This window comes from Echinops telfairi, unplaced genomic scaffold (assembly GCF_000313985.2).
Source record: "Echinops telfairi isolate 266 unplaced genomic scaffold, ASM31398v2 ScPeMD7_7424;HRSCAF=8462, whole genome shotgun sequence".
Lineage (NCBI taxonomy): Eukaryota > Metazoa > Chordata > Mammalia > Afrosoricida > Tenrecidae > Echinops > Echinops telfairi.
The window spans coordinates 75,001,630-75,012,889 of NW_022111324.1; the positions used below are offsets into that span (position 1 = coordinate 75,001,630).

Genomic DNA, 11,260 nt, shown 5'->3' on the forward strand with positions numbered 1-11,260 from the left:
TTGAGAAACGATGTACAAATGCGCTTTACACAATTGATGTGTGTATGGATTGGGATAACAGTTGTATGAGCCCCTAATAAAATGTTTAAAAAGAAAAAGAAAAGAATGGCAATTAAATAAAAGAAAGTATTCTTGCATTGAGGGGGTACTTGAGTGGAGGAGGTGGGCCGTTCTTAAAGAAACTGAGGAACAGTGATCCTCACCCAGGCTCTGGAGGTGATCTCTGGGGTCAGACTGGGCTGTCTGCCTGAGAACCCAAAGGTCCAGCTTGCAGCGCACAGGAAGAAGCATCCTAAGTAGATCGTGGTGAGCAGCCTGAGACTCTGGTGCCATGCATCGGCCATTTCTTTCATCTCATTTCTTTTGAAAGCACTTTTGCTTACAAGGCTTCATGTCAGTTCCTCAGTGCTCTTTATGACAAGGCTATCAAAATATATCCTCTGCTAGATCTCTGCCTCTAAGAGCTCACAAAATATCGCAGACAGCAGTAAGGCATGTCCACAGTTCTGCCCTTGGGAGGGAAAGTGCTGGACTCCGGCTCTGGAACCATTTCCTCAAAGCCAGGCCAGTCTAGAACAGTGTTCCAGAAGCCCATTGTTAACACTGAGATCTCATACACATACCAAATCAAATCTGTTTATGTGCATCTGGTGTGCATTTTAAATGACCGCGCTGTGTACTTTATTTCACTAAATGTGTGATCTTGTCATAGACGATGTACTTTGACTTTACTGCCAAGAGAGGAGAAAACCTTCCTGATGGACCTCGGTTCCTCTGGACAAAAGAGGGAGAAGACACACAGAAAGGATAGGACTGCAAGAGGAAGTGCCTCCAGCAAGCATTGCTTCCTCTACCTGAGACCAGAAGATCCAGATGGTGCCTGGCTCCCACCACCAAGCATCCCGCCCAGGAGAGGAGGGTCCCACTAGATGAATCCTGATAACAAGGGAGAGAATGTGGCACAGAACTTCAAGTTCTTAAATACAGACTTAGGAGACCCATTGTGACCAGAGGAATCTCTGAGAGATTGTTGTGAAATACTCTCAAAGGGAAACTCCCCCCGCAGAGTCACCTTTTAACTGCAGAGCAGCCTTGCAGGAACTGTCCGTGGTTCATCAGGGGCCACAGGCTTTCTTTCTCAGAGCCACGGCCCAATCTTCACTAGCTGCACGTGTTGTAAATAATGTCATATCACACAATTTACAGTGTCTTTGACTTTTGGACTGTGAGAATGTTCAAACACACACAATGTAGAGAAATCACATATACCCACTACCTAGACTCAACAACTAACAAAGTTTTGCCACCCTTGCCTTATCTGTCCCTTTCCTCTGTTTTATATTTCTGCTGCTTGAAGGCTAGCTTCAACCTCCACCCTCAGAGACTCCGGCAATCACGTGGAGGCCTGTGGACCCACGGCCCCTTCGTGCCATGACCACACCTGTCAAAATCAACAGGTTTTGATTAAACAATCGCTTAATCCATGGTGACTGATCCCTCGTGGCGCAATGGGCAGCTAATTGTAAGGTTGACGGTTTTAAACCACCTGCAGCGCTGCAGGAGAAAGAGGCAGCTTTCCACAAACGGATAGCCTTGGAAACCTATAGCGGTCTACTCTGTCTTACAGGGTCCTTCTGAGTCAGAACTGGCTCAATGGTAATGAGTGAATATATGGTGGTGTGGGGTAAACAGTTGGCTTTAATGAAGTCAGAACTTGTCTGTTGCAAAACACAGATGCTTGCCAGCCTGGAGGACCATAGTTGATCTTCTACAGGAGGATGACCCCCGGGGGACTCTATCGCTGCTGTGCTTGTAGGCCTTTCTTCAGCAAGCAGGCGGTCCTTTCTACACCCGGGGATCCTTGAGAAGCCTGCTGTAGCCTGGACCTGTGCGGTGGCCTACAAAGCCCGTAACCACATAAGTCACTGTCTCTCCAACACTGGAGCTGGAAAAGACCATCAGCTCCAGGCAACAGCATGCCAGGCCGGTGTGTCTGCTGCTAACGATTCCCACCAACCTCATCAGTGCTTCCCTGGGAGGCCAGTAGGAGTCACACCGCAAACTCTTCGTAACCTTCAAGACCTGGTCAGAGTCCGAGTGGTTTTGGGAGGTGGGCTGGGGTTCACTCTTCTCTTCTATTTTCAGAATGAAGAAAACGGGGACACTTAAGTACATGGCACGGGCGTGTGTATATCACATTCGGCCTCCTCTGTCTATACAAGGAACAAGGAGAATCCCAGGCTGACGGCCACGAGGTCAGACAGGCCTCTACCCTCCGTCCTTCGCCACACTGCTTCGATACCAACTTTCCTCCCACGGCCCTCTACTTTTGTGCTGCCACACAGAACTCACAGACAAAACTCACCATTAGGGGGGTTTACTAGGGACGTTAACAGGCAGGAACCATAGACAGCACGGATATGGCTATTGGTCCACAAGAGCGCCTCTCCTCAGCCAGTAGCCGAGTCTCTCTCTGGTCCTCCGCCTCTCAGACACATGGTCCCTGGGTTTCTGTCTCACGGTCTCAGTCCTTTCCACCCCTCTGTTCCCTCATGTCCCCTTGCCTAATCCTCGGTCTCAGGGTGGCGTGGCATCTGCCGCCTCTGCCGCTTCAGAGGGGTCTGCTGGGGGCTCTTCTTCCTCGATGTTCCTGGGGGCCTCTCTGCTTCGAGATGGCTACTATGCAAAGAGAAACGGCTTTGATGGAGGGGTGGTTTTGACTTTCAGCTGAGTATACTCTTAAGCAAACGAAGGGCAGTGACTTGGTTCACACCTCTAATAAGAGGGAGACTCAGAATGCACCCCAGCTTAATCCTGGCCACTGGCCCAGCAGAGAACTCGCTCCAAAATGGAATTGTAACCATAGGCATAAAACCAAAAACCAAACTCCCTGCCATTGAGTCTCTTCTGTCTCAGAGACCCTGTAGGACAGGGTGGACATGAACCTGTGCGTTTCTGAGACTGTGGCTCTTTGTAGTAGCCTCATCTTTCTCCCAAAGGAGGGCTTTGACCACAGGCACAGACATTAGAATTTATAACGCATGACATAAGGGGTTACAGCTAGAAGGGTCATAATAATTGATTGCATCTCAGACACTTAAAAAGAAAATAAAAAGGCAGTGTATTGAATGCTGTAAAAAAAAATGCCTGGTGTTTTCTGATCTCCTCTCACTTCACCAGAGGGCGAGAGAAGATCAACAGCCCAAGGTTGATTTCTACGAGGGAGAAGTCAGGCTTACCCATTCTGATACCAGCTCTCCTGCCCATAGCACTCTCCACTTCTCTACCGGATTTGGTAATCCATTGCCATCTCACGATTGTGGGGATTACTAGGGAAGTCACATGCTACAGTTCAGGTTCGGGAGTGCTCAGGACATGGTGCTTTGATCAGGACAACTTCTCAACCGGGCCTGCAGGCAACCCTCTCTCTGGCTCTCAGCAAGTTCGCAAGTAGTACAAAGCTCATTTAGTTCTGCCATTAAGTGTCCAGAGGCACCCTACTCTACCACGAAGCCTCAGCTCGGAGGCACTCAGCCCTGGCTCTATGGGTTGGCAAATTTAACTCCACCAAGTGCCCAGAGACCCTCTACTCCCCAGCCTCTTCCTGCTTAAAAGCACTCAGCTCTCTAGGCTTCCGGCTGGGAAGCCTGCCACTCTGTCTCACGATGGTCTCCTTATTCTGCTGCCTTGGTTCCCACATTTCTCTGTCACTGCCGGGTGCCATCTTTTGCCATCTCTGGGGTCAGAGCTCTCTGTTGCCTGGATTGAGGAGGTTTCCAGCACAGGGATCCCGAGTCCAAAAGACATGCTCCACACCTAGTTCTTTCTCTCCTGGTGGTTGTGAGCGCTGCCTTGCCATCTCTGGGATGGCCCGTCTTAAGTCTAAAGAGATGGCAACACTGATCAAGCCCCTCAATAAGGTTCTATATACCTTAGGTTCATGGTCCCATCCAGTCATTTGGGGGCTTACAAAGACTTTGGCAAGAAGAGCCATGTTAATCAATTCACTGCACGGCAAACATCAGTCGTAGAACTGGTCACCTAACATGTGTGTATTCTCTGACTTTTACCCGAGGGGAACGCCCTAGCCTGCTTCCTCTGACCAAAGACCCCAAGTCACCAGGATTCATGGAAGACTGGAGAAGCTCTGGCTAACACACCAGTGAGGTAATGTCTGGGTTTTGTTTCATATCTCAGATAGATTACTCACTCTTGGTAGATAAAAGGTATAGACCCTGTCAGGTTATATACACAGATCCTGCTGAAGACAGGGCCCCCGTTGGTCGGTGAGCTGGGGAAAGTTGGTGCTGGGCACTGAGCAGAAGACCAGGAGCAGCAGGGGTCCCAGATAAACCGTCTCCTGACCCCTCACTAGGGTGCCATAAGCCTGTTTCATAGCCTCACCCAGTCATTTTGTGGGAGTTACAAAGGCTTTGGCTACAAGAGCCATGCTAATCAATTCACTGCATGGCAAATGTCAATAGTGCCATAGAGCTCCTAACATCTGTGGGCTTCTTTGTGTTGAAGTCCAGACCTCCACCCTCAACCCCACCCCAGGAGAGCCCAGATGCTCATATTAGATAAAGGACCTTGATGAAGGTCCACACGGAAGGTCGTTTGTCTTGGATTTCCAGGGAAGAGCTGGCCTGGCCGAGCCGGAGAGCCCAGGCCCCGCAGGCTCTGCTCAGTCCTCTTACCTGCTGGGTCTAGAGCAACACCTTCCGCACCAAGCACTCGTGGGTCAGTGGTAACATTCTGCCTTTTTCAGTGGGAGATCCAGGTTCAACTCCCAGCTGAGGCATCTCATGTAGAGACACCATTCACCTGTCAGTCACCTGTTGTCAGGTTTCAGCAGGAATTTCAGGCGCTGCTAGGCTTGGAAGACAGGCCTGTTGATCCGCATCCCCAAAGCAGCCAAGGAAAACCGTGTGGATCTCCACCGTCCTGTCACTCACCAGGTGTGGAGGCCCTGTGGGACTGAGCTGCGTTGTGCTCTGCTGTTCCCGGGGCCGCCTTCAATGGGGGCCTGACTCTGCAGCAGTAACAACCGCCATTGACAACGAGTGTTCACAGGCCGCGATGGCCGTGCATCCTCCCAAGAGCCTTGTAGGAAGAGCCGAGAAGACGAGGCTCACATGGGTGAAGAGATTAAGCAGGGCCGCCAACGAGTTTGGACACAGAGTTCATGCGTGTTCTCCTCCGAGTTCATGGGCAAGGTGGGATCAAGGGCTCTTGGGCCAGTCTCTCTGGCCTGGTAGAGGCCGAGAAGAAATCCAAGCAGGTAGCATCTGTTCCTTAGGGTCCAACCCAGGCGATAATTCTTGTCACCGCACCGTCCTTAATGACGCCGTGAGTGTGCCCCACCCTCCGGACCCTGCTCACCGCAGGGGCTTACAGGGCAGAGGACCCCGACACACTCAGCCGGCCCCAAGTTGCCCCTGGGGGGCTCAGAACTGCCCTGGCGCCGAGACACGAATGGAGCACCAGGGAAATGGATCGGTCTCCCCCAGGATCCTCTCTTCCGGCCAATTTACCCCACACATTCTCTGACGCTGTGGTAGGGTCCTTGAAATTTCATTTCACAACTTCCTGGCAGCTATCAGGGCAGCGGATGGCAAGCCCGTTAGTGCTGGCCAGTCTCCCAAAGAGGCCCAGCCTGCTGCAGACTTCCTCCTCCTCCCCCACATGGGTGCCGGGCCAGTTGGCAGGTAGTCTTGAGGATAACTCTGAAAGGCTGCCAACAAGTGGCTCCCTGACATGTGAGGGCAGCTCACAATGGTGAGCACACAGCGAGACTGACCCCACCGGTCTGGTCTCTTCCCTCAGTCAAAAGGTGTGACCCTGCTCTGTTGTTACCTGCCTTGAAGTTGGCCTGCCTCCCCACGACCTCATACACGACGGAATGTAACACTGCCTGGGCCATCCCTTGCTGCAGTACAGATGGGACCGCTGTGATTCTCAGGGTATGCATTGGCTGATCTTTAAACATAAATCACTGGGCCTTTCTGTCTAGACTGTCTTAGTTTGGAAATTCCATGGAAACCTGTCAGCAGCATAGCAACATACAGGCTGCTCCACTGACAGACAGACGGGGTAGTAGCTCTACTTGAGGGGCATTAAGTCTCCTGCAGAGAAGGGGAGAAGACCACCATTGAACAACCTCATTCTCGATGAGCCCTCCTTACCCGCTGTGTGAGTCTGGGTGGACTAGAAAAACAAATTCATAGACACTCATATGTGTATAAGAAAGAGCTTTATATAAAGAGCAATAGTATATTAAGAAAACATCCCAGCCCAGTCCAGATCAAGTCCATACGTCTGATATTAGCCCATATGTCTGATACCAGTCTGTGAATTTCTCTTCAGACTCACGCAACACATGCAATGACGCCGAATGCAGGAAATCACAGGCCAGTGGGTGGAAAGTCCTGTGGATACAGTGGCAGTGGAAGCATCTCAGCGCTGGTGTGGTTTTCCATATGGATTCTCCAGCTCCAGGACTCTGGCTCCATCTAGTTTGTCATCAGGAATGTCTCGCAGCAAGTGTGTGTCCCACCTACAGGGGGAAAGACAGAACTTCCAAGAATCCTCAGGAGAAGGCCGTGCCCACACAGAGGCCTCATTGTCTATGACCTGATTGACAGGCTAGATTCCACCCCTTCACAAGTTGACAGGTTATGTAACTGCCACACCCACCTTCATTGATCAGCTCACCTTTGAACCTGGTCTGCCTCTGGGAAGCTCTGGAGCAGAGACCAGCTCAGCCCTTCCAGGACAAAGAAGAACCTGGGTTTGTACTTGGGGAATACTTGTACCGGTCACTTCTCCCCTGCAAGGCCCAGTCCACCTCCCTATACTTGGAGTTCCCAGGGGTTCATTCTAAAGAAATCAACCAGCCTTGATGGCTGTGAGCTTAGGTTTTTTGAAGTTTGGGTTTTCCATATTCAGAGTTCTGTTGGTCAGGCCAGTGGGGTAGAGACCCAAAACCCACTGCTGACCCAATTCCAACTCAGAGCAACCCTATAAGACAGAGTAGAACTGCCCCTGTAGGTTTCAGAGACGGGATTTGAACCAGCAACCTTGAGGCTAACAGTCCAATGCTTAACCCCATTGCGTGCCACCAGGGATCCTTGTAAATTTAAAACATGTTATTTCTCTTCACCATCAGAATAAATATGAGCGTGGTATCCAACTCTTAACAGCCCTACAGAGTAGAGCAGAACTGGCCCCATCGTTGTCAAGTCTATAAATCTCTACATAGCCTGCTACTGCCACGTATTTCTCTCATGGAGTAGCTGGTGGGTGTGAACCACTGACCTTTGGATGGCAGCCCAACAATTAATTAACCACTGCACCCCCAGGGTCCTTTGCACAGTAGATACAAATATTGGTTCTTCTTCCTTCCTCTCAATGAGGTTGTTGTTGTCGTTAGGTGCCATCCAGTTGGTTATGGCTCACAGTGACCCCATGCACAACAGAATGAGACAATGCCCTGTTCTGCCCCCACCTCACAATTGTTCTTGTGTTTGAGCCCATTGTTGCAGCCACTATATCGATCCATCTTGTGGAGGGCCTTCCTCTTTTTCGTCGCCCCTCTACTTTACCAAGCAGGATGTCTTTCTCCAGGGACTGGTCTCTTGGCAACATGCGCAAAGTATGTAAAACAAAGTCTTGCCATCCTTGCTTCTCAGGAGCACTCTGGCTGTATTCTTCCAAGAGAGATGTGCTTGTTTTGGTCGTCCATGATACTTTCAATAGTCCCCGCCAGCACCATCATTCAAATGCACGATTCTTCTTCCGTCTTCCTTATCCAGGGTCCAACTTGCACACGCATATGACGTGGGGAAGGGAAATGCTATGATCGTCACTTTGTAAGCTAACAAATGTGTTCGAGAGTAAACAGATGCCCAGTGGTGGCCCTCAGATTCAAAGCAACGTGGCTGTAGACCCACAGCCGGATCCCAGAGTCCTGGGACCTCAACAAGGCTAAGGAAACAAGCATTGCTCTTGGCGTCCCAGTGCATCCGTAGGTGGGCTTATTCCAAACAAAGCACGTGTCTCCACATCTCTGGAGGGCCGCCGACAAGTTCTCTCCAGAATGTCCATGTCCTGGCCTTGTTCTGGTGCCTTCAAAAAAAAAAGGGGGGGGGTGGAGTTCCCATCTGAACAGTGGCTTCCAAGGGGATCCAGTGGGCTAGTTCAATTCAAGACAGAGAAGTCAGCTCAGAAAGTTCTGGACTCCAAAAAGGTCATTTGGTAAGTTTCCTTGAAGGACTCAGATGATCATTGGGCTTCTTAGGATGAAGTTTTAAGAAAAGTGAAAACTGCACTGGAGAGAAAAAGGCTAGGGAAATTGTGCTGAGAAAATTCTTCCCATCATGACAGAGCACATGCTGATTCTCCGAGAGTAGTGAGGCCTGTCTCCCCCAACTCCCCACTTCCAGCCCTGACCTTGCCCTTTCAGACTTTTTTGTTCCCCCAATTCAAAGAACAGTAGAAAGGAACGCCATCTGAGCCCCTGTGTTGCCGTGGTGTGCCCGGTAGAGTGCAGAATTCCTTGGGCGGGGGAATTAGAGAGGTGGGAACTCCACCTTCAGACGTGTGTAGGCCTAGAGGGGGCTATCTTGAGAGTTTCCCATTTTGATGGCTTTGTTTACAGAACAATTCTATGCTGTTGTGGCAGCGCTGTTAGACCTGTCCTCCTGCAAGGCTCCTGTCTCCCTTCCCTCAGGCAATCAGTACTGAGGTTGCTGGGGTTGCTGACAAGGTCTCGAATGTGTACCACCCTCACTACACTCGGGCATTCTCCCAAGTGCTTTACACCCAGCAACTCGTGGAACCCTCTTAAAGCCCCACAGCCCAAACCTGAAACCCGCTACTGTTGAGTCGATGCCAACTCAGGGCAGCCCTGGGCCAGGTTTCTGTGAGCAGACAGCCTCTAACACAGTGTGGGTCCCTGTTTGCTGCCTGCCACAGCCCTGCACCTACTGCAAGGAGTATGCCCACCATCTCAGATATTACTGAGTTGTCTTTCAGAGGCCAGCACTGGCTATTTATTATAGTTCAATAACTCAAACTCACTGCCCTTGAGTCAATTCCAACTCAGAGCAACCCCAGAGGACAGGGTAGAACTGCACCTGTGGGTTTCTGAGGCGGTAATTCTTAATGGGAGTAGAAAGCCTTCTTTTTCTCTTGAGGAGCAACTGGTGGTTTCAAACTGCTGACCTTGTGGTCAGCAGGCCAATGCGAAACCACTGTGCCACCAGGGCACAATAACTAGTTAGTAAATAAATACAAAGATGCTAGGAAGGTGTTAGGCCAGAGGAAGGCCATTCTGTTAAAGTTTAAAAGAAAACCACGGAGCTCACACTGGTCATTAATTCTTTCTCCTGCTTTTGTCCAAGATATTAAAGCGCCACAGAAACAGATCATTGATTTGAACCTACTCCATCCTTTGACGGGTATTCTCCCAGAGGCCACCGCAGGTCCTGAGAGTCCGCTGAAGACAGAGACCACACTCTGTGTTTCTAGACCTGTCTTCTGTCTCCCAGGGTGACAGCTTTGTGTCCTGGCTTAGAAGCACAGGTTCCCAAAACGGGAGATGGCACCTGCAGCGTCTCTGTGGAGCCGGACTCAAAACTGTGAGGGCTCTGGGAACATCCGAGCAAATCACTTGATCAGGTTGGGACCGACCCAGAACATATGCCTAAAGAGGTGGCAAGTTGCAAACTGAGACTATTATGAGCCATCTGCTCTGGTGAGATGGCCAGCGGGAGTGGATGGGGCTGGAAAATGCCCAGACAGCAAACGTCTCCCCTGGAAAGGATGATCAGTGCTGCCCAGAAACAGAAGGCTTTGATGAAGTCCTTTGCATTAAATCACTTGCATTCACGTCATCTCCGTCTCTTGTCTCTCCAGGACCCCATGGGTGTCACAGGAGAACTGTCCTCCGCAGGGGTACACTGGCTGCGAGGAGCTGCCAGGCCTTTCTTCTGAGGCGCCTCTGGGTGGACTCAAACTTCCAATGTTTTGGTTAGCAGCTGAGCATGTTCACATGGAGGACCACCCAGGGACGTCTTGCAGCAAGTCACGCAGAATCGCGTCTTAAAGTAGCTGGATGTGTTAGTCTGGGTACTTTAGAGAAACAAATCCACAGAAACTCATGTATAAGAAAGAGTTTTATAGAAAGGTTAAGTGCACATCAAGAAAACATCCCAACCCAGTGCTGCCCAAGCTCACAAGTCCAACATTAACCCACATGTCCGACACCAATCCACAAAGTCCTCCTCCATCTCACAAAACATACACTATGGTGCCGACTGCAGGAGGAAAGCCGAATCAGTGAACGTGTAAGCATCTCAGTGCTGGCAGGGGTCTCCACACGGCTACCCCAGCACCCAGGGCTGCATTGGGGTAGGTCCATGCCTCTTCTCCTCAGGGATGTGTGTAGGAAGTGAGCCTTGCCAGCTGAAGCAGGGAACTGGCTAGGGCAGCTGCACCCTGGTCCGACCATTACAAAGGAAGAGACCCAAGAACTCCGAAGGCAAGGCTCACCAAGTCATTTATCTCTCCGCCCTTCAATTAACCCCACATGTGTTTATCAGCCAGGTTGGCACAATAAACTAACTCACTGGACTTGAGATAACTCCATGTAAAGGCTACCCTTGGAGACAAAGACTTAAAGAGCTCTTCCCCCAGACTTAGGTGTAGCTGAGCGGGATCATGAGTGAGGTTCACCTGTTGGCGGCTGCACAGGCTCAAAGAATCATTTTACAGACAGGTACACGGCCAGGTGAAACGTGACAGGTAGCAGGTGACTGGACAGGGGCCAGCATTCCCCTTAAAACTGGGACAGTTAGTGCTTGGTCCTGAAGAAAATCCTTCTAATATCTTCTCTAAGCCACAGTCACTACCGCCTGCAACAAATAAATAAATTAATTAAAAAGCAACCAATTACCAGATCTAATGAGCTCCTGTCAACTTCTTTCCTGGAAACAGCTTCCAAGGCTCTTGCCCAAATTCAGCTTCACCAACACCCTGATCCAAGAAACCCTCAGTCATGGAGGAGAAGGCTTTGCTTGCCCACAGCGGCTGTAAGGTTTCCCAACACCAAGCTGGGGCACAGAGCTTAATCCTGCGAGCTTTGAGGAATCAATCTCTCTTCTCTTCTCCTCTCCTCTCCTCTCCTCTCCTCTCCTCTCCTCTCCTCTCCTCTCCTCTCCTCAGATCCACATCATGGGTCAGCGAGTGTGCTACTTTG

General features: G+C 50.5%; 1 long non-coding RNA gene across 1 annotated transcript in view; it reads right to left on the reverse strand.

Annotated features, from left to right (window-relative positions):
• Nucleotides 1-6,515: 6,515 nt before the first annotated feature.
• The window catches only part of LOC123522583, a 7,588-nt gene continuing 2,843 nt past the window's right edge, over nt 6,516-11,260 (reverse strand). Inside the window, exon 3 of the long non-coding RNA XR_006680834.1 lies at nt 6,516-6,556. This is a non-coding gene — a long non-coding RNA (uncharacterized LOC123522583). The remainder of the gene's footprint in view (nt 6,557-11,260) is intronic.